Source organism: Mustela nigripes, chromosome 2 (genome assembly GCF_022355385.1).
Source record: "Mustela nigripes isolate SB6536 chromosome 2, MUSNIG.SB6536, whole genome shotgun sequence".
Classification (NCBI taxonomy): domain Eukaryota; kingdom Metazoa; phylum Chordata; class Mammalia; order Carnivora; family Mustelidae; genus Mustela; species Mustela nigripes.
Window position 1 is genome coordinate 168163683 of NC_081558.1, and position 24610 is coordinate 168188292.

Sequence of the window (24610 nt, forward strand, 5' to 3'; positions counted from 1 at the left end):
CTCCAGAATCTGTCGATAAAGACTTTTATTCTTCCATACATGACTACAGCATTTCACACCAGCAATTTTCTTTGTTAAGTTCCACCGTTTCATAGAAGAGGCCTTTTTGTTCCCTGCTGTAGACTTTTGTTTGACATGTGAATAAGATTCAGTGTTATCATGCCCTACAAGCCCTGGAGGTTGTGTAGCTCTTGGCTACGTATTTGACATAAAGTTCCATCAGTCTGCTCTGTCTCCCCTCTGCAAAATGTCTTTTTTATTATTCCTTATTATTCCTTATAGCCTTTGTACCAGCTCTTCCTTCTGTCAAGAATTCCAGCAGACATTCATGACTTGCTTCCTTACTTCATTCAGCATCTCTCAGAAAGGCCTTCTCCCACCAACTGTTATACTCAATACTCTTATAGTGGCTTATTTTTATTCACTGCACTTTTTACTACCTAAAATTATCACTTATCTCTTTACTTGTTTTGATCACCAGGATGATATATCTTACAAATAGGAATGTAGGGTTTTTTTGTTTGTTTATCCCAAGCACAATATGGTAGGCACAAAATAAATATTTGTTTAACAGATTAAACTATTTCATTGCTTTTTTTTCCTTTTTATTCCTTCTCTTCATTTTGATCAGCACCAAGAGGCATGAAGATATTGCAAACTAAATAGAAGTAAGCAAGTACAGTGCATATGCATAGGGTTTAGATAGTAGACTCTGAAAGCAGAAGAGGGCATTGTCTGGTTCAAATCTTGATTTTTTTCTCTTGATACTACAAATCTGGGCAAATTACACAACCTTTCTTTTTTTTTTAAGATTTATTTATTTATTTGACAGAGAGAGATCACAAGTAGACAGAGAGGCAGGCACAGAGAGAGAGAGAGAGAGAGAAGCAGGCTCCCTGCTGAGCAGAAAGCCTGATGCGGGACTCGATCTCAGGACCCCGAGATCATGACCTGGGCCGAAGGCAGTGGCTTAACCCACTGAGCCACCCAGGCGCCCCTACACAACCTTTCTGAACCTGTTTCTTTGTCTCTAAAATGAGGGTAATCATGGGACATGTATCTACTCCACTGAATTATTTTAAAATTAAATGCACTAATTCAGATTAAGACTTTGGACAGGTGATTCATATATAAGCATTTATTTAGTGCTGTTTAACATTGTTAGTGTCTGGATTACAATATTCAGAAGAGGAAAGATAGCTCATTTGTACACACAACCGAGTAAGATAGAATGCACTGATGTTTGGAAGGAGTGATTAGAATATACAGCTACTGCATTTGCTGGTCATTAAGCTAACAAACACAGCGAATTTTATTCCAAATCTCCCAAATGCCTCCTCTTGTGTCATGAACCAACAACTCCAAAAATCTCTGTATGTAAAAGTCTGCTTATCCCCTCTGAAGAGCTAAAGTAGCTTTAGGATTTTTTTTTTAAAGATTTTATTTATTTATTTGACAGAGAGAGATCACAAGTAGGCAGAGAGAGAGAGAGAGGGAAGCAGGCTCCCTGCTGAGCAGAGATCCTGATGCGGGACTCGATCCCAGGACCCTGAGATCATGACCTGAGCCAAAAGCAGCAGCTTAACCCACTGAGCCACCCAGACGCCCCTAGCTTTAGGATTTTTCCTAACACAGCACTCCAGGCACTCACTCCAACCAGTCAGAACTGATATAAGTTCTCTGAGAACACTGATTTTTGTCTCTTTGATTTATTGCTAGCTACATCCCCAGAGCCCTAGAACAGTACTGGCACAGAGTAGGTACTCAGTAAATATTTGTTGACCAAGTGAATAAATGATTTTCTATCTTTGACTTAGGTCTTTTGAATCTCAGGTAACAAAAGCATATTTTTAAGGCAAGTAGTGATGCCTCCGTGTACACAAGAAATAGGAGGGAGGAGATAATACCTCACTTTACTTCCATTATGTCCAAGGTTATAACTGATATAAAGGATTTCAGGGTCCAGGCCTCCTGGATATTCTGCCTGGGGAGTCTCTTAGCTCTCATCTTCTTCCACTATATCTAATGATACAGTGAATAAAGTATTCCTTCTAGGACAAAGCCACACACACACTTTGTTTTTCATAATTGCAACCATATACTGCTCAATTATAACAGCAGCATAAGTGTTAAGCTCATGAATCTGAGGTAATTTACATTCAGCCTGATGTTTTGAGAATTGTTCCTTATGAGGGGTATTAGCGTATTTGAAGGACCACAATGCAGGTATTTCATACATTTTCCAAATGGTCCTTTATTTCAAACATCCACTGAATGCTAATAATCCATGTTGAGGAATAATGGCCCATAGAACACATTTATTCAGCAAACTATAAAAAATATATATTAACACAAAATTTCTGGAAATGTTGCTTGGATCTTGCTACTTAGATCTCCCATATGTTACTACTGTGGGGATTTATAGGTAATCCCCAAAGTATATAAACAAGTGAGTAGTTTTATTGATTAAAACAAAAAGAGAAGTATTTGAAAATTTCTATTTGTATTCTACATATCATTATGGTTTAAGTATCTCCTATGTATAATGAATAATCTTAGATGCCAGGACAAATGACTATACTTCTTTGTGACCTGGTTTCATCATCTAAAATGTCTGATAACACCTACCGAATACAGTTTTTTTTGAAAATCAAAGGAGTTGATATACATACAGCTCTTAGAAAAATGCCTGGCATTTAATGAGGATAAATATATATTTTAGATATTGTAATTCTCATTGTTACATACACATTCTAATCCATATTTAAGTTTTAATCAGTTTTCTGGAATTGAATCTATAGAATATGAATTTATAGGAGGTAATTTTCTCTAAATTATCATATATAATTTGGTTTCTTTGAGTGTAACAAGTGTGAAGTGAGAAGGAATAGAAGAGGATCAAGGACTGTTTAAAGAGTGACTCTAATTCTTCTCTAAACATATCATTTTGAAAAGAAAAATAATCTTATTTTCTATGATTATACTTAATACTGAAAGTAAAACAAAGGATAAACGAAGTTCTGTAGCTAGAAATGTAGGAATGACACTCCTAGTATGGTTTTTCTTAGTACATTTTCTTAATACATTTAACATTTCTTAGTACATTTTCTTAGTACATTCAGGTATGAGAAGTGAACTGTGCTGTAAACCTATGATTAAAGAGTTCAAAAGTAGTTGGCAAATAAAGAATAAGAAATAAAGGCATACTAGATTCACCTGATTATTTGTAAAACTATATACTCCCCAGGGATTCTTATATACTTTAGTGTGGGGTAGGTACAGATTAAAGTATTAAGTGAAAATACACAAAAAGGATGAGTATAACTTTTCAGCTACATTTTCTGTGTCATTAGTGATAGTGCAACATGGAAAATGACTCCTACCATGGGATTTTTATTCAACTCTGAGTATTTCTGAGGCAGAAAACATAAACCCAAGGGTGGTATAGAAGTCTTTCTAATAAGTCATAAACTTGCTTTGATACCCAAACAAGGTACATAATTTGCAGGGCCCAATGCAAAACGAAAAAGCAATCTCTTTGTTAAAAAAAATGATGAAGTATTTCAATATGGCAATGGCAGAGCCTTAAACCTTAGAAGGATATAACCCTTCCAAGAGCACAGTGACTGAGTAGGACCTATAACTATGAAACCAGCCATACTGGTACCATAATGATAAACATCCTGTAAGTAAACTGGACGGAAATCCCAGCATGAACGACATTTGATCTTAAACTGTTCTTGGGTAATATTAGCCAGTGCAATGTATCAGTTTATTAAATGAACCAAACAGGGCATCACCCAATCATGAAGAAATGTATCTGGAACACTCTGGGCATTTGTAATTTTAAAGGAAAAGTACAAAGGCAACCCAATACTCAAGATTCTCTTACACATGCCTTAAACTAATCAGATAATATCTGCATACATGGTTTTCCTAGATGCAAATATTCCCCACACACATTCATGGAAGTGTATCTTGAAAAGTGTGTTCTTAGTATTCCAACATCAGACTCACACTGGGTGCTTATAAATTCTCAGATTTCTTAGACTTTTCCTCAAATTTTATATACAAGATTTCTTGGGTGTGGTCTAGGAAATGAAAGAGAGTCTTAATGCTGATTTAGTATCTGAGTTACCCAATATATTAGTGCATAATAACAAAATGCCACAGCTGGTGGCTCAAATACCAGAAATTTATTTTCTTACAGTACTGGAAGCCAGCAGTCCAAGATCAAGGTGTCAGCAGGTTTGGCCTCTCCAGAGACCTCTCTAGAGGACTTCCCATGACCTCTCTTCCTGGCTTGCAAGATTCCTACCTTCTTACTGTGTCCCCACATGGTCTTTCCTCTGTGCACAGGCATCCCTAGTGCCTCTCTCATTTGTCCACATTGATCAGGACACCAACCATATTGGCTTGGGGCCCACTCTAATGGCCTCATTTTTAATTTAACCACTTCCGTAAAGACCCTTTCTCTAAGAGTGGCCACATTCTGAGTATCCTGGGTGTTATGGTTTCAACATTTGAGTTTTGGGAGGAGATGAATCAGCCCCTAACACCAAGGCACTCAAAGTTCCTGTCAGATTAGACTTGACCCTTTCCTACTTTGCTGATATACTCCCTTCTAAATTTCCCCTTTTTAATTTCTGTTGTCAGATCTTTTGGGACATTGGATCCAAGCTTGTTGACCTTTCTATGAAACTGTCCTAGGGTTGAACAAGTCTGTTTTCAGAACCTACATATCTGTTTTCAGAACATGTCTATTTTTAGAACTACATATCTGTTTTCATAAATAGCAGAATAATAATAGCTGGATTCCAGGTACCTTTTTGTAAATAATTTATGAAAACTATTGGATGTGAATGGATAGATATGTCCTAGGAGAATGTCTGATCATAGTTTTGCTTTAGTCAACATCACTACTCTAATTTCACTAGGGTAGTAATGTAGTCCAATTTGTACTGATGTGTGTTTTCTTTTGTATGGATAATATAACTTCTCACAGTCTCCTGTCCTATAACACACGCCTTCCTCCTGCTTTCCTGTGCTTTTGGACTTGGTGGGAAACTGCTCAGTTAAGTTTATCTTGAACACTTTTTCCCTGGCTTCCTTGCTGAATTTTAGTCTTACTTTTACATTTGCAAGCAGTATAACCTTGGAAAAAAATTTAACCTTCCTGGTTTTCTCTCTTAAGGTGAGAGTGTGGAATCTTAAGATTTTTTTTTGCAGCTAATTTACTTGCAAAACCTGAGATCATGGAAGGTACTTTACAGATTTACTCTTCGGTGATCTTCTTCCAAAACTGAGAATGCTTAACAAATTTTGTAAATACACTTTTCTAGGCATAGAACATCTTTTCAAAGAACCAGTGACAGTTAACTCATATCCATGGAACATAACTTTCTCTCCCCATACACAACATTTCCTATTTCTTTCTCCTTTTCTAAAATTTCTCCTTTTCTAAACTAATTAATGTATAAAATTTCTCTTAAGTGCCAGAACTGTCTGATTTTTCCTAATACCTTTCCTGCTACGGTAGATATAAAACTTCTTATTTTTTTCTGTCTGGTGCTCTAATTGGAAGATCTCCAAAAAATATGAAGATTTCATCTGACTAGATTCCCACTGGTTGAACAGGGAACTTGAGAATTTAGTGAATGCTGGAGGTCCTTTGCTACCTCCTCTTCACAAGTTTCTTTCATCCAGAGTCTGAAGTAAATCCTGTTCTCTATGATTGATTTGTTTTGTTTGAACACTGAAAAAGATTAATTAATCTTTAACCAATCAATTAATTAATGTCATTTGTCTTTGGTGATATTATTTATGATTTGCTCTTCCTTTCTTCCATCTCTTAGAATTTTTTTTTTTAAAGATTTTATTTATTTATTTGACAGAGAGAGATTACAAGTAGACAGAGAGGCAGGCAGAGAGGAGGAAGCAGGCTCCCCGCCGAGCAGAGAGCCCGATGCGGGACTCGATCTCAGGACCCTGAGATCTTGACCTGAGCCGAAGGCAGCGGCTTAACCCACTGAGCCACCCAGGTGCCCCTCTTAGAATTTTTTAACTCAATGGAAGATAAGATACAGAATTTGAGATATCTGATTCTTTATCTAGCCATTTTTTTAAAAATTGTGTTTGTTTATTTATTTATTGAAAGAGAGAGAGAGAGAAAGAGAGCACTAAGTGGGGGAGGAGGGAGCAGAAGAAGAGGGAGAAGCAGATTCTCTGCTGAGCATGGAGCCCAATGCCTGGCTCAGTCCCAGAACCCTGGGATCATGACCTGAGCTAAAGGTAGATGCTTAACCAAGTTAGCTGCCTGGGTGCCCTTATCTCCAGGCTCTTTAGAAACCATAGGGAGCATATAGTTGCTCTTGTCTAAGACAAGGAAAATCAAGAGCTTCCATGGCCACAATGGGAAAACTTTGACTAAATAAAATTAATGCCTTAGATTTTAAAAAAAGTAATATGTATACACATTTTCATATACATGAGAAGATTTTGCCTGTCTTTGTTTTATAGACTTTATTTAATATAAGAACACTTCTGTTCTATACTAATTTTCTGATTCCTAGATTAATAAATAATGTCATTTTAGGAAAGCCTGGGTGTAAGCATCTGCCTTCAGCTCAGGTTGTTATCTCTGGGTCCTGGGATCAAGTCCCTCATCCAGCGCATTGCTCAGTGGGGGGCCCGCTTCTTCCTCTGACTGCTGCACCCCTGCTTGTGCACTTCCTCCCCCACATCTCTCTCTCTCTGGCAAGTAAATAAAATTGTAAAAATATAATGTCTTTTTAATCTTGGGGTTTGGTGAAATTGTCAAAGCCATAAGACATTGTTTAACTTGACTATAATGGATTCTTTCTACCCCTCCATATTTTTCTATATCCATCTATCTCAATCTTTTGCTATTTTTCTATTTCCTTTTTTTCATTTATTGGAAAACTTCAGAAATAAATCAGGTAAAGTGCTGCCAGTATTCTTGCATACTAGAAACTCTAGAGATAGAATGTTAAGAATTTCAAAAAGAATAAGAACAATTAGGTTTTGTTTCTTGAGCTTTAAAAATGTTTGCTCTGTAAGGAATTGTTCCTGCTAAAATTTCAACTAAAAAATATAATTGAATAATATCTTTGTTCACTGGTTAAAATAAGAGCTCTAGTTCCAAGATAAGGAGATATTTTAAACATTATTTTAGAAGTTTAAAAATATTGAACACAGGAGTTTGTAAATTTAGAACACTTTTGTGTAATAGCCATGATAAATATGTGAATCTATGAAAATTTAAAGTGAGTTAATGATTATGGTTTAAAGACAATTCTTTGTCTTTCTCTCACTCGTTTAACTGCATAAAACTAAAGCCAACACAGTATAGTAGGTTATGGAAGACAGGGATTAAACTTTTCTTGATTTAAACTCTCCAAATTCTTGTATTGGTTCTATAAGCCATTTAAGTTATTGTTTTCACATATAAACATATATAACTGTTTAACTGAATGAATTTATAATTTATAGATTTTTAGTTAACTTTAAGAGCATGAAAATTTTTAATTTAGTAAATTAATAAAGAATTTTGGAGCAATATTTTTGGTATAAAGCTTTGGTCACTAAAATTAGTTCTTACACATTTTAAAATGGCTAGTAATTGGCAGGTATGGAAATGACTTTCTATAATGTTGGTTATGGAGGAGTTTTTGCCATTTTGAAACTTGTAAAGGTGATATGGAATGCATGCCTCTGAATAAAATAACTACATGGTTCTTGGTTTCCTGACCAGTTTCTGTGTAACAGGAGGAAAAAGTTGGTTACTTTGTTAAAGGTGATAATTAATATGATTGAGAATGTTCTAGGCATAATAGTGACAGAAAGATATGAATATCCATAGAATTTAATGAATATGGTATAGCAGTTTTTTTAGAGAATGTTACATTTAATTAGGATTGCAATTTAAATATAATATATACATAGTTTCACTTACTATGTCAATAAAGTCAATTAAGTTTAAAGTTAAATGTAAAAGTTCTAATTTTATCTACTTATGTAATTACATATTTGTATATGTGTAGCTATATGCATAAAAGTAGATTAGGATCAGTTAAAAAGCTTATTAATAGTAAAAACCCAATTTAAAAAATAAAATATCTTAAAATGTTTAACAAAATTAGTTGAATATTAAGGCAGTTATTCATAAAGAAAATTTAATATTTTTTTCCAAATTTTTACATGGATGGGGGATAAATGGAAAAAAAATTAAATTTTCCTTCTGTGAAGAGGTCAGTTTATTCTGTACTCCGACCACAGACCTTCTTATCAAAATATTTTGTTAACCATTTCTACTTGGCAGTCTCATGTATCATTTTTGTCTCTATTTTTGAAAAAAAAGTTAAATCCCTAATAATTCATTTTACTTGTAATTTTCTTTTAAAGTATTGCCTATAATTATTTGCTAACCTTAAAACTTATGACTTACTTTCAAGTATATTTTCCCCTTGCAATTCTTTTTTTTTTTTTTTTTTTTAAAGATTCTATTCATTTGAGAGAGAGAGCACAAGCGGGGTGAGGAGTAGAAAAGGAAGCAGACTTCCCACTGAGCAGGGAGCCTGATGTGAGGGTCGAGCCTGGGACCCTAGGAGTATGACCTGAACCAAAGGAAGACACTTAACAGACTGAGCCATCCAGGTGCCCTCTTCTCTCAATTCTTGATGCTTCCTTTCTCAAACCCTGTCTTCAATTCAGAATTTAAAAAAAAAAAAAAAAAAACAGTAAAACATTCTTTTATCTAAAACTGTCTTTGAATTATCTGGAATAGCCATCAGATAACCCAAATATTTGATCCTTTTCTTCCTAAAAGTAAAAGAAAAAAACAAAAAACAAAAGTAAAAATTTTTTCTTGGCATTCTCCATTAATTAACCAAAAGGCACTTTATAAAAGGCCTTTTATTTACCAAATTTAGGGTGAAAGAGGAAAAAAAACCCGATATATCAAGACAACTTTAGTCTTTATAGATTTAATATGTAACATATATATTATTAAGTCTTATGGCTCACAGGCTATGTGCTCTCAGGTTAAAAGAAACATTTGCAATAGGAATCCCAAAGACTGTCTACTATTTAATTTTATTTCTAAGTTTACATAGCTTGTCAATCAGGAGAGTGAAGTGTCCATCAATACATGCTTTTGGCCCTGGAGTTTGGCCAGCGATTTTGACTGTTTAGAAATGATCTTATTCTTATTGTAGTCATGGACTTCCTACTTAATGTGTGTTATACAGGAGGAGGGGGCCTCATTCTTTTCCATTCTGGTAATACTTGCTCCCATAATATATCAGCACTAATTATCCTGGGCCTGATTACCTGGATGGCCTTTCTCCATTTTACAGTCCTTTGATGTCAAGTGACTACTGGTGGTTGTCTCATGCAGATATTAACCCTGAAAAGAATGCGTGAACTCAGAGTGCTTTCTCAGTCCCTGTGATGGACTTCTCATGATATATACACTGTATTCATTTAATTCTGCTGTTTCCCTTTTTAACAAGTTGTTAAAAGTTGCTAGGAAATGGTAATGGTGAAATATGGATAAATATTTTTCTTAACTATGAAAAGCTTAGTACTTTCACATAATTTTTTGAACCATACCACACTTTTGACAAGATGCCTATCAAGCAGGTGGATAAAAGTCAATTTTGACTTTTTATTTATTAATTGCAAGTTATCACTCAATTCATATACCTATAATACTTTTAAAAAACTGATTACTAATCTTTTTAAACCTATTATACTGGGATAAACCACTGCTCATTCAATCACTACAGACTTAAAGGTCAGAGCTGCTGTTTGTATTCAGCTCCCAAGAGCTGAACCATTTCACTCCCTTTTTCTGTAATTTTGGCTGTTGTAATTATGTGTTCGCACTGAGTAAAGGGCAGAGTGGAGCTTTCAACAGATCAGGTGCCCATTGCTACTAGCATAGCACTCTAATTGAAGCTGTTTTTTTGTTTGTTTGTTTTATTATTTATTGTAAATATGAGTGTGTGTATGTTTTTTCCTAAGGGACCATTTAGCAGTTCAGCAGGTCTCTGTTACTAATCATTTTTCCCTCTTCAACTTCCTTCTCCATTCCCATTACATTAATTCAGATATCAATTAATACATACATTTGGCTGTTACTTCTTTATTTTTTTTAATATTTTATTTATTTATTTGGCAGAGAAAGAGATTGCAAGTAAGAGAGGCAGGCAGAGAGAGAGGGGGAAGCAGGCTCCTTGCTGAATAAAGAGCCGATGCGGGGCTGGATCCCAGGACCCTGAGATCATGACCTGAGCTGAAGGCAGAGTTTTAATTTTCTGAGCCACTCAGGCACCCCTGCCTGTTACTTCTTAAATGGAAAATTTCCACTCTGTGATCTAACTTTTCAGGTTATAGGGAAGTTAAAAGTATTTGTTTTGTTTTGTTGGGGAAAAATAAAACTAAAAACATGTTGGAAGATCCATTTGATCTAGATGGGAGTGATTTTTCTTAAGACCTGCAAGCTTATGCCATTCTGAGAAATCATATAACATCAAGGAAAAGCCTGATTTGAGTGAACAATGTGGTACAATAAGAAAATCAGAAATGTAAAGACACTTGGGTCTGCCTTTAAGACAAGGCTATATGACAAAGCCTTTGGCTGAGTTCAGGCACTGTCACTTTATAGAATGCACTTGCATATTGTCCATTGTTAACTTACTTTCTCCCTTTATTTTCTTTTGTGGCAGTCATCTACTTTATGTACTCAATAAATATGTACTCGATAAATTGATAGATACTTCTGTCAGTTGTGGTAGGCTTTGAATTATTTGCCATGCCATATGCAAGTTCTTGAAATCATCTCCCATGCAGATGACACAAAGTTATCAACAAACCTTTTAAGAGATTAAATAAAGGTATCATCTATAATATCAAATATTAAGTATCAAGAATATACATAATATCTATAATAATATCAAATATTAAATATCAAAGTGGAAAATTCCAACAAAAATCTATCCTTATGTAGTGCCAGCTTCAAATCCTGAATTTCCCCCCTTAGGCACATACTATTTTTTTACTCTTTCAAAGGCTCTCATATTTTAGGGACATCATATATTCAAATAAAACTTCAAGAATATAATACTTTACACCTTTTCACTGCTATACCATAAGCAGAGAGTCCAAGATAGATATATGAGTTTTGCACTAAGAGTTTATATATTGGTTATTTTGCACAAAAAACACATTTTTCCAGAGATTGGGGAAATAAGAGTTCAATAAAGCCCTTAGATCTCCAAGCTAGCTCATGAGAACAAAATGTAACTGAAGATGAAGTTCCTCTGTTATTTAAGCTTGGTGCCTTCTAAAACTACCCAAGCATCAGAATTTACATTTAGATAAGCCTACCTAAATAAATAGATTTCTGAATCATCACTCGTAATCTTACAACTCACTATATATAGAAGATGGTTTGGTATAACTTGGATTAAAAAAAAAAACTGTAATGGGACTCATTATTTAAAGTGAAATATATTGTATGTAATAAATTATATACTATAATAATATATAGTTGTATACTATACTATATACTATAATATGTATATATTTATATAAGTATATACATTATTATATAAATATATGTATTATATATATTTATATAGTTTTTATATACTATAAATTATATCCTAAAATATTATATCTATTATATAAAGAGTTAAAAGCAGGATTAAATTAATTTTCTTGTAGTCACCACTTAGGTTAAGAAATAGAACATAATTACTTTTTGGTACACTCTATATACAACTATCCTCATCCTGTCCTTTTTACTTCTGCTCTGTAAAATAACAATTGGCCCGAATTTTGTCATAATCTTTCTTCTTCCTTTTCTGGATAGTATTAACAAGCTCACCTGTATCTATTAAGATAAGTGGATAGATAGGTACTTCTGCTTCCTTTGAAAGTTATGCAAATGGATATATATTTGAAGTGCTTTTCTGTGACTTGATTCTTTCAGACAGCATTGTATTTTTCAGATGTAGAGACACTTTTGAACTGCAAATCATTCATGTTCAGTGCCATAAAGCATTCCACTTTATATAGCAAAATGCATTCTATTACTAACAGTTATTTGGGCACATTGCATTTGTATTCAGAAGCCATTGCTAAACCCTTCAAATTGTCTACTTAATCTGCAAATCCTTATATGTTGTTTATATAGACAATTTTTATTGACAATTAATGGTAGTTTGATTTCTATTTTTGAATAATTTTCCATTTAATTTATTTCCCTTATAACACTGACTAATTTGTCAGTGTTTGTAATTTGTTTAATCGACATTTTCTAGAATGTGGAGACTGAGGCAGTAATTATATGCTGGTTTTATTGAAGGGGAATGTAATCCTAAAAATGAAGGAAAAGAAAGAGGACACAGGAAAGGAGGGAAGAAGAATTACAAAATAGTACGCTACCTGGAGTGCCTGGGTGGCTCAGTCAGTTGAGAAACTGATTTGATTTCAGCTCAGGTCAGGATCTCAGGTTCGTGAGATCAGCCCTGCATAGGACTCGGATCTCAGCCAGGAGTCTGCTTGGGATACTCTCCCTCTCCCTTTCCCTCTGCCCTCCCCCATCATGATCGTACTTTCTCTTTCTCTCTCTCTCTAACATAAAATAAATATATCTTTTTAAAAAAAAATATATGCTACTGGGATGGCTAGGTGGCTCAGTTGGTTGAACATCTGCCTTTGGCTCAGGTCATGATCCCAACATTCTGGGATTGAGTCCCACCTGGGGCTCCTTGCTTAACGGGGACTCTGCTTCTCCCTCTGTCTGCCATTCCCCCTGAGTGTTTGCTCTCTCACTCTGACAGATAAATCGAATCTTTAAAAAATAATTTAAAAAATAGTATGCTACCTACCTGTTAATTTCATTAATATTTCATTAATATTATACATAATCATTGCATTTTACACCAAGTACTCTGTCAAGAGAGAAGGCAGTAGCATTTATCTGACATCTCTTGGGTCTTCCTTTGTCAGATTGTCACATAGGGCATTAACTCTTCTAAACTTCTAAGCCTTTTTTTAGAAGCTAGATTTTCTGTCCTGCACTCTGTGATTTCATATGGCTCCAGATACAGCAGGAGAAACTAGAAATTCTGTGGATACATCCAGTTTGATCCTAGGTGTGAAATATCCCACAGTTTCTGTTGCAGTTGGCAAAATAAACATCTAATCCTGGGATGGATAGTGGCAGCCAATGGAATTAAGGGACAGGAAGATGATAGTGACCCACTGAGCAAGTGGTGAAGGTGGGGAAATCGCATGAGAAGGAGGTGGGGGTAAGAAGATGAGATCGAATGATTTCTGTGCAGATTTTAGTGAAATAGGAATTATGGTGATCCCAGATATCTTTTTATTTCCTCTGACCTGGGAAAGGGTTTGAATCCCTGCCATAGGTGTTTTGTTTTTGCTTTTCTTTAGGTCAAGGAAATTCCCATTTATTTTTATTTACTACTTGAAATCATGAATGTTAAATCATATTTTAAAAATCTATTTAAGTAGCTTTTCCAGTGGGAGGACCCCACCACTCAGGTAGACAGTGACCCCCCCCCCCCCATGCACTTAAAGGGTGTGGGAACCAACAACATCCTGTACCAACTCACCATGGCACTGTGTCTGGGCTGGGGGCAGGGGGCACGTCTACAGTCTCCAGAGCCTTGACTGGGCCTCCTTTCCCTGAAAGCAGTGAGACCAAAAAGCCTGCAGGACCTAAGCAAACATCAATAAATGTGCCGTCTTCCTGGGGAACCCCCCCCAAATTTACTTAAATAATTATGTTTTTCTCCTTTGAACAAATGAGATATGTTTGAAAGCAGTATCTCTTTTCCCTTGTAGATTAATGAATGTTATTTACTAATATTTTGTTTAGAGTTTTGTAGCCTTTCCTTCATATTCTGCCAGCAGTTTGACTGATTTAGTTGACTTTACTGATAGGGTCCAGATCATCATTCCTCAGGTGCTTGAGCTCTGAGTTTTCTTGCCTCTATTGGGTTCAGACCAACTTAACTGCTCCTCTCAAGTTGATCTGAGACATTCATATTCTGCAGCTTTTCTGTTTCCTATAGAGAATTATATCCCAACAGTTCCAGTGTGTTCTTTTATTTCTTTGTTCACATGATTTGTTCTTTTGACTGATTACAGATTAATGGAATTCACAGAATGTGCCACAAAAAGCAGGCACTTCATTTATTTAAATAAAAAAATAAATGTTTGATGTGAAAAGAGATATGAAAATAGATTTAAGCATAGTCAAAGGCTGATGAAAGAATTACCTAAGTATTTGATAAAAGCACTGATTTGGCCATTTCCTTAAAGGAATAGCGTGATGGTTTTTGTGTTAAGATTAAGGATATAATTGTGGCTGAAGGTGTTGCTGATGGGGTAATTTTCAAGTTGGCAAAAGCTTATCATTAAGAGTTGCAAGTATAGGGGCTCCTGAGTAGCTCAGTGGGTTAAAGCCTCTGCCTTCGGCTCAGGTCATGATCCCAGGGTCTTGAGATTGAGCCCCGCATCTGGCTCTCTGCTCAGCAGGGAGTCTGCTTCCTCCTCTCTCTGTACCTGCCTCTCTGCCTACTTGTGATCTCTGTCTGTAAAATAAATAAATAAAATCTTAAAAAGAAAAAAAAGAATTGCAAGTATAAAAGGTGAAATTACCTGGTCCCTTTCCCATATTCTGTTACTATATACCTCTGTGCAATAGCCACAGTAGGTATGATAATACATAATGTTAATACATAAATGTTAGCCTGGGAAAGTGGAGTGCACACCATGTTGAGTGGATTCATTTGGAAAGAAAGAAAACAAATCAGAGAGAAGGGGAATTCATATATGCTAAACAGTAAGAGCAAACCCTCTCGTGGACTTTCTGTGCAAATATTTCATGAAAAAGGAGAGGCAAAGATGGGCTTGATTACACTTTTCCCTCACTCCTACTGAATCTTTTTCATTAAGCACAATGTGTGTGTGTGTGTTTGTGTGTGTGTGTGCATGCACACATACATGTGCGTGTGCATGTGTGTGAATGATGTAAATTCGCAACTTTCTCAACAACCAAAATGATAATTCCAAAAATACTTGAAAAAAATTCATTAGTATATGTAAACATCCAGTTCAGCATATTGCCAAAATATGTTAGACACATTTACCTTTAGTTTAACTGATTGAATAAAAAAAAATTCTTAGAGAATACATGGCCATCATGCTTTGACTCTTTTTCTATAAAGGAAAAAAAAATAATAAAGAGAAAATATACTGTGGAAGTGTTAATACATAAAACCACCAGTGAATAAAGAAGTCATCTGGCAAAAACTGTAATTCCATAATTGAATGATAATGGAACAAGAAGAAGGAGGTGAAATATAAAGCCAGCTTTATCAGATTACATGAACAGAAATCTTCTAGGAAGAGAAAAAAATATTTTTAAAATCATACTGCAAATTATATTGAGCAGTTTTTCAGTGTCTCCTGTTTGATAGGTGAATCTCTTAAAATTCAATGAAATGCTTTATTTTATGGCAGTTTCTTTTTTGTCTTCTATATTTGATGTTTAAATATAAGAATTTGGATTATTTATATTGTACTGACATCTGGTGGACCTTGGCCTTGATACAACTAGAAAAGAAGCAATGACTGGAAACATCCATCAGGGTCCATTGAGCAAATCTATGGCAGCCTTCAAGTCATATAGTATATCAAACAAGAGTGAGAAAATTATTTTAGGTTCTATCAACATCTCCTCACTTCATTTAAAGGGAAAGATTGAACAGCTCTTGGCCATGCAATTAAGCTACTTTAGTACTTAGCACCTCAGTAATGCCTATATTTTGTGATGTTATTTAGGAGATAATTATCTATGAAACCTGATGCCTTCTTATTTCTTGAATCCTCAGAATTTTCTATGATGGTATCTCTTCTGCTCTGGAAATATATATGTGGTACAGATACTGATATAGATAAATAAAATATGTATGCATATATACATCTATGAATGCAACTATATACATTTGTAATATATAATAGATATTATAGATATACAGGTATTACATGTATATTATAGATAGATATATACCTATAGTATATATAATAGAACTTTTGCCCAAGTACTTGAATACAATTCTAGGAATACAATGTCTAGGAAATGAAGGGGTATTTATAAGCTTCAAAATGAGCTGCTTTTGATCTAATTTGGTGTTGTTCAGTTGACAAAATTTAGCCTGGATTTGTGGGCTCTATCCCCTTTGAAAGAGTACAAAAATGCAACCTGATAGAATAGGAAAACCAAGGTAAAAGAATATTTCTTAGATAATGAAAAACTACATGAGAAAATTACTTCCCTGAAAATAAAAATTTTCACTCTATTTTACTTTTAGTCAGACTCCTGGGACCTGCCTTGCATATCCATTAGAGCTAGAAGGAGACTAAATCAGGGAAATTCATCCCCAAAGCAGTTATATTTAAGAAAGCCTTTTCTTATTTTATGCTATTTCATCCCAAAGAATTTCTTTTGGTGTTTACAAGTCATACAGGAAGAAAAGAGCATATTTTTTCACATGGTAATGAAGAGTAAATTTCTAAGCATGTTACATGCTTTTTCAGTGCCATTAGTATTCCATTATAATTGAATTACTGTCCAAGATAGTATTGTCGATAGGTATGAAAAACCTGTCTGTGCATTTATTCTGACTCTTGACTCACTGGTCCCATCCTCTCTGTTTATATGGTATGGAGCTAATAGCCTACCATACGTTATCCTCCTGAACACTCATAGGTATTCAAGACAAGAGCATAATTGCGATTAACTCCATACCTGAAAATACAAAATTACTGAATGAAAAAGTTGTTTAGTAAAATATATATCACAAGACTGTGAAGTTAATATATAATATCTTTTAATGGTAAGAATTCCAAATAATTTTGAAAATGAAATTTCTGGTTACCTACCTAGCAATTCTTTAACAGAATTCAGATATAATTCACAATGATGAGAAAAAGGAAATCAATAGTTCCATGTTCACAGGAGATTGCTAGGGGAAATAGTTAATTCAGTTGAGTGAACATTACTTAATTGCTGATTCAGCCAATGAAATCATCCCTGTAAAGTATTACAAACTTAAGCACTTATATATATGCATATATACATTAATACATAAGCTATATATGAATATCAATATAGGATAGCTCATACATAAACCTTACATTTAGAAATTGCTTGGTTAATTTCATTAATGGAAAAAGCTACTTTGGGCTAAATCCTGGAATTTGAGACAATAGGTTGATTGCATTATCAGGAAGTTGCAAATTTGTTCCATCATTATACTTTTTGTAATTACAACTTTTTGTAACTAAAACTTAATATACAGATGTAAACTCTAAGTTTTCTTTTATTTCAGAGAATCAGTTCAAAACTATAGTGCTATTTATCTTTATTGAAATGGCCATTTTATTGTTTTATTGCTTTCCCTTCTAATGCTTCTAGATATAATTGTGACAGTTCTCTTCTTTTCATTTATATTATTCAATTTTTATGAAAAAATTCTATTATTATATTGCTTTTTATGCTCAAATATAAACTACTGAGACATTATGAGCAATGTTGGTTTTAGGAAAATAGAATCTAGTGAATACTTTTCAAAAGCCATTCCATGGCACTGAACAGGTGTTAGTGATAGATAAAAGACACTCATAGCCATAACCTTTTAGCTATTCTTAAACAAATAAGCACACAAACAACAACAACAAAAATGCAAACTATGCATACATGTGAATTCTTTTGTCAGATTGTTGTGGTTGTTAAGACTGAAAGCACAAGTTCATACTAGTATATATGAAGAAGAAAAATTATCATTTATTCCTACATTAAGATTTTACTTAGTAGAAAAAATGAGAGATACTTTATTGTTGTCTCTCTGAATACTCATATAATTTAATCAAGTTACACTAGGTGGTTGCACTAGGTTAGACCATCCATTTTAACTGACATCAATGACTATTCTCACAAACTATCTAAATCTATGTAAATTAGACAGTCTTTTTTATGAAGGGCTATATATTGCTGAAAAAAAATTTTTTTTCAGAGGCTCATAGCACATTGTCTTACTTTACATTTGGAAAAATGAAACAGTGAAATTAATTATCACATGACATACAGGTAGTGCTAGAGTGTCTTCAAGGGCATGGTTGGAATATCTTGAATGTTCTTACTAGAGTTCCCTTCATATCACTAATTGACTCTTAATCATGCATATCTGGGGCAAGTTTCATCGTCATTACATGAAATTCACTTAAAAATTGGGCAAATTGAACAATGAACAAGCACTGTAGCAAAACAAACAAGCACATGACAGTAATTATAGATTGCTTCTGGTTTCACTAAGAATTCAAGGAATTGTATATCCCTTTTGTTTTTTGAAGGGTTAAGAGATTAGAGATGTAACCTACCTTTACTGGCAGAAGCAGATTAAGACAGGGTACCAGAAGGAGGCTTGTCAAATTACAATTTGAAAGCTCAAATTGTAATCACTAGCTTTTGGCCATATTCTAATCATAGTGGCATAAATTAAGCCTGTGTGAAAATTAAAAATGTAAAGAATATAATATTTATCAGATAATTGCCCAGCTTTCTCTCAATCATGCTTTTTTGGTAGCATGCACAATATTAGACATTAATACTAATAAATCCTCAGAAAAAAAGTAAAATTCCTAAACTGTATCTAATATAGTATTAGGCCATCATAACTAGAGCATGTTGTCATAGTACCATCACCCAGTGAACTTTCTAGGTAGCTATTATCCACAACTGATGAATAAACCAGATAAACTAGGTTGCAAGGTTATGTTGTTCAGTGTGAATTATCCAGTTTTGCTCCACTAACAAAGATGTATTTCCCCTCTATCACTTAGCTAGATCCTGTTTCCTAAAAGAAAATATATATGAAATAATCAGTCTTACATTTCTATTTATAGCCAACACAAATATGGCATCCAAACTGCCATCACTTGGTCTTTATATATTCATATTCATATTACCCACTTTATGTTGGTGCATGATCTAGATTTTTTAAAACAATGATCCTAAATCCATTCTAATGAGGATAGCTAGCTGCCTGAGGTGTTGAGGTAGAAGAATGCAATGAAAGGATCAGGACTATCTGTAAAATCCATTTTTAAGCCTTGCAGCTGTGTTTATGTGAATGTCTGATCACTGAGATTGGACATTGAAATAAGTGTCTATGATGAACCAATTTAAAACCAAGATCAGATATTCAAATCAAACCATTTGCATTTATTTTTTAGGTCATACAGATAAGATGTTTTCCACCATAGGCAAGGTAAAACATACACTTCCACTTTTCTAAACATTTAAATCTAGTGCAAGGCATTGCCTTGGTGACAGGAGTAGGAAAGAATATTAAAAATAACCCTGGGTTCATTAACATAACTTATCAGAAACTTGGTTTTCTCCTTGCTGAATAAAAATAAAACTATTTCTTGACCTACTTCCCAGGTTTTGCTAATAAATTGGTAATGATATTAGTTATCTATTATTATATAATAAGTTAATACACACTTAGTGAGTTAAAGCAACACACACCTATATTATCTCACAGTTTCCTTAGGTCAGGAATACAGACATGACTAAGATGGGTCCTCTGCTTCAGAGTCTTTTACAATCAAAGTGTCACTTAGGACTGAGATCTCATCTGAAGATACAAGTGGGGAAGGATCATCATCCAAACTGTGGCTGTAGGTTGTGGTTGTTGCTAGGCTTCAAATTTCTTGAAGGTTGTTGGCCTGAGGGCCTCCTTTCATTGCCACTTTTGACTGGAAACAACCTTGTTTCTTGACAGAGAGCCTCCCCATGTGGCAGCTCACTTCATTGAAGCCAGTAGGGGAGAGCAAGACAGAATTTACAACTCTTGTAGCTTAATTCCAAAAGTAACATTCCATCACCTTTGCTATAACATATCACTTAGAAGTAAGTTTCTAGGCAAGCCAACATAGGAGACTGGGATCACTGAGGCTGCCTTAGAGTCTGTCCAATACAGAGATCTAGGTAAAAGTACTGTGTAAGCTTTTAGAGACTCAAAAATATAAACACTTGAAACTGTATTTCTGAGTAAAATTTTCTTTACTCAAGCATATGTTTGGTAGGAAAAAGCTATAAATATCCAAATCTCTTAATATTTTGACTAATGAAGTTGCTTTTCATATTGTGGACATATTAACTTTTATAACAAAAAATGAAATAACTGCATTTTTATAACATAATAGTTCAATGTATTTGCTTTGGTATCAGACAAATATGGGCTGAAACTTTGACTCTATCACTTTCTAAATGTGTGGTCTCTAGCAATTTACTAAACTCTGAGTCTCAGCCTCCACATCTGCAATATTTTACTATGAATATTTATCATAAATAAGACTTGTTAAGCACTGAGAACTATTTTAAAATGTTTTTATTATATTTTTAATAGTAGTGGTATTATCATTAGTGTTAATACTGCTGCTATTACTGTATATGCTTGTCACCATGGATAGATTTGTGACAGTGGGGGAGGGGGAAGAAATTATTTGCATTTTCTCCATTTCTGAACCTTGATTCTCTTTCTGCTTTCATATTTAATGACACATTCACCTTTAATATGACGGTGAATAATTATAGCACACATTACATATTTTTGAAATTTGAACTGGTAATGAATATAGACGTAGTGCTTTCTATTAGCGTTACCCATAACAGGCCATTTAGCCAGAACTGCCAACTTAGAGTGGACTAGAATGAGCTCATCTGCTCTCGGCCAACCCATGCCATCCTTCAAGGCTGAGTTAAGCCAGACCTCAATCTTTAGATATTCATGAACAGTCCAACCCTCAGTGACCTTTCTTTATGAATTTAAATGTACTCATAGCCTGTTCTATAGATTTTAATATCTAAATAGGTAATATATCTTTCTTCTACAGATAAAGGACAAATTCTTTGAAAGTATATCCATGCCTGTTTTACGTTTATAATTTTCAACACTGCTTAACACAATGATAATAAAATTGTGTACTATATAAGTACTTATAGATTATACCACTGAACTGTCTAAATGTAGCAATAATTAAAATCAAAGCAAAATCCAAACTTGGCTTAAATATTATTGGGAATTGATATATCTACATGGAAAGTCCAGAGGTTGGACAGGCTTCAGGGTTTATTGGTTTAGAATGCTCATGTCATCAAGGACTCAGTTTTACCTTTCCAGGATTTCTAGCAAAAATTCTAAAGTTTACCTTGACATTGGTGTGGAAAGGGGTGTGTGTGTGTGTGTGTGTGTGTGTGTGTGTGTGTGTGTGAGAGAGAGAGAGAGAGAGAGAAAGAGATTTAATTCAATCTAGTTCCCACCCCCCTTGGAGCTAGCATTAAAATCCAAACTTACCACTGTCAATAGAATGTTCTGCAATGATGGAAATGTTCTATATATCCGTGCTGCTTAGTGTGACAACTACTAACCATATGTGGCTATCAAGCATGTGAAATGTGCATAATGTCTTTTATTTTTTTCAATTTTAGTCAATTTAAATTTAATAGCTACATGTAGCTAGTGGCTACTACATTCATAGCACAGGTGTAAAGCATGTAGACTACTTGGAGAAGGAAAACATTAAAAAAATCAGAAACTATTTAGGAAGAACTATAAGGAAAATGGATCATGGCTAAACAAACAATACCATTCCATAAATTTACTGAAATTGGATTGTTTCAAACAACTCAAAAATTAATTCATGATCAGTTGGTAAGAACTGAGAAACTAATCACCCTGTAGTCTCAATATTCTGTAGCTAATGCTTTCAAAAATAGGTTATAGGCATATACAAATCATTTCTATTTCCACATAAAACCCTGTCTTACTACCTTATCCAGTCAAATGTAAATTAACCAAAACATGAGATAGTTAACCTCTGTCACTGTAGCTAAGTAATTCTGGCATAGTAAAATACAGAAAATGTTATTAATTATTTGGTAAGTTTAAGAAATGAAATCAGGTTCCCACATGTCAGCTATCTGGATTCATCTGTGTTCATCAAATGAACTTGATAAATGTGAAATTGTCCTTTTGCTTTGTACTGTATTTGAAAAGCCCTGGTAATTACATGCTTCTTGAGGAGAAAAACTGTTTTGGTTTGTGTGCATATGTTCAATTTTCGTGCTGAATTTATTATAAAAATAAGTGAGGTATAAATTTGGCTCGGTGACAGTGGCTGTGAAAGGTAACTCTGAATTATTTGGCTTAGAACTATTAATGATTAAAAATGTCAGCCTTAATGTTGCATTAATGTAGTATTTAAATTGAACTCTTTATAAAATTTAATCATGGCATCATGTGGATTGGCAAGTTCAGGTGCAGAAGGTCACTTGGAATTTAAACAGATCTGCATTTAACAGGTTGAACAATGCTTTTCCAGTGTATGTTGAATTTCTCCTTTAATCTCCAAATTGACACATACTTTGCTAAAAAAATGAGCTTGAATCTCTTGTGGAAATAAGCACTGTTTTTGTTCTACATTTTATAATGACAATTAGGCATACGTTGGAAGAAGACAATGACATATAACCTTAATCTGGTTTTCCTAGAAGCCCTAGGTGAAGCTTCCACCTCAACACTCAGCTTCTTGCACCCCAAAGGTAATTGCACAATAGGGTTTTACTCTCTAGACATGATCATACATACAAGTTGATAACATAACATAACAATGAACATACCTTGTTGAGCTGAATCAACAAACACATTTTCAGGGTTTATGAGATTGAAAAGATTTCAAAGTCAAGATTGCATCTGTTCCAAATAAATTCTACCAACCAGATTCCTAAAAACAAAAGAATAATAGATAGTGCAAGATCTGACTTAGATTTGCTCCTTAGGTCCATTCCTTAAAAATCAGTTTTGAAATGCATTAAAGGCTTTGGTGAAAGTATTTCCAACTGTTGAGTGAAGACCAAGGACATCATAATAACAGTCTTCTGGCATATTGGAGGTAGGCAGTAGGTGTTTATTTAAAAAGTAATTTCATTTCATTAAGGGTTCAGGCATCTTCTACTCCTCTATTAGGGTTATCTTTAGTAACTCTTTATGTTATTAAGTAGCTCATACTTTACAAAGATTTGTTTACTTCCATTAGTGTACTTATCACTGTGGAGAATAAAAGGAAGTAAAAGCCAGGGTCCCTGACCCCCAGTTGCTTATTATATTACTGATGAGGCAAGACAGTCATTTATGTATTAAAAAATATTTTCTTTACCTTTTTAAAAGAACCTCTGTTTTTTAATCTTACTCAGTGGGAGATATGAAAAGACCAGTTTCAGAATTCCATAGCTATATTCTCAAATTGAACATATACTAGTCTCTATAAATATGAAAGGACTACATAAAAAATACTACTGTTAGATTACCGGGGTTGCAAATACTTAAAGAATTCCTAAACAGAAGAGGACATTGAGATATAGAATAATATGGAAAATCTCAAGATTTATGAAATTTTTGAATAGAAGAAAGGTCAGAGTTCTTATACCAAACCCTTATTATTTTTCAGGTGAAAAAAACTGAAATTCAGACTAAATAATACTGCTCCAAATCACTGAGTGAATCAAAGTAGCACCACAACCAACAAGACAGCCACACCCCTGTCACCTAGCCCAATATTCATTTTAGCATACTAGATCGCCTCAGTGGCAGAATTGATTTTTTTAACCAGACCTAGAAAAAATATGATTGATTTTTGAATTATCATGTGCCAAACTTAATAAGGAGTCAGACTCATTCATATGTGAATCTGTTTCCTCTGCCATTGTATTTAAAATGACCTCTGTAGGAGAACATAGGCAGTAATCTCTTCAATATCGGTCACAGCAACTTCTTTCAAGATATGTTTCCAAAGGCAAAGGAAACAAAAGCAAAAATGCATTTTGGGGACTTCATCAAGATCAAAAGCTTCTGCACAGGAAAGGAAATAGTCAACAAAACAAAGAGGCAACCCATGGAATGGGAGAAGATATTTGCAAATGACAGTACAGACAAAAGGCTAATATCCACGGTCTATAAAGAACTTCTCAAACTCAACACACACAAAACAGACAATCATATAAAAAAATGGGCAGAAGACATGAACAAACGCTTCTCCAATGAAGACATACAAACGGCTACCAGACACATGAAAAAATGTTCATCATCACTAGCCATCAGGGAGATTCAAATCAAAAGCACATTGAGATACCATCTTACACCAGTTAGAATAGCCAAAATTAAGAAGACAGTAAACATGTGTTAGAGAGGATGTGGTAAAGGGGAACCCTCTTGCACTGTTGGTGGGAATGCAAGTTGGTGCAGCCACTTTGGAGAACAGTGTGGAGATTCCTTAAGAAATTAAAAATAGAGCTTCCCTATGACCCTGCAATTGCACTACTGGGTATTTACCCCAAAGATACAGATGCAGTGAAAAGAAGGGCCATCTGTACCCCAATGTTCATAGCAGCAATGACCACGGTCACCAAACTGTGGAAAGAACC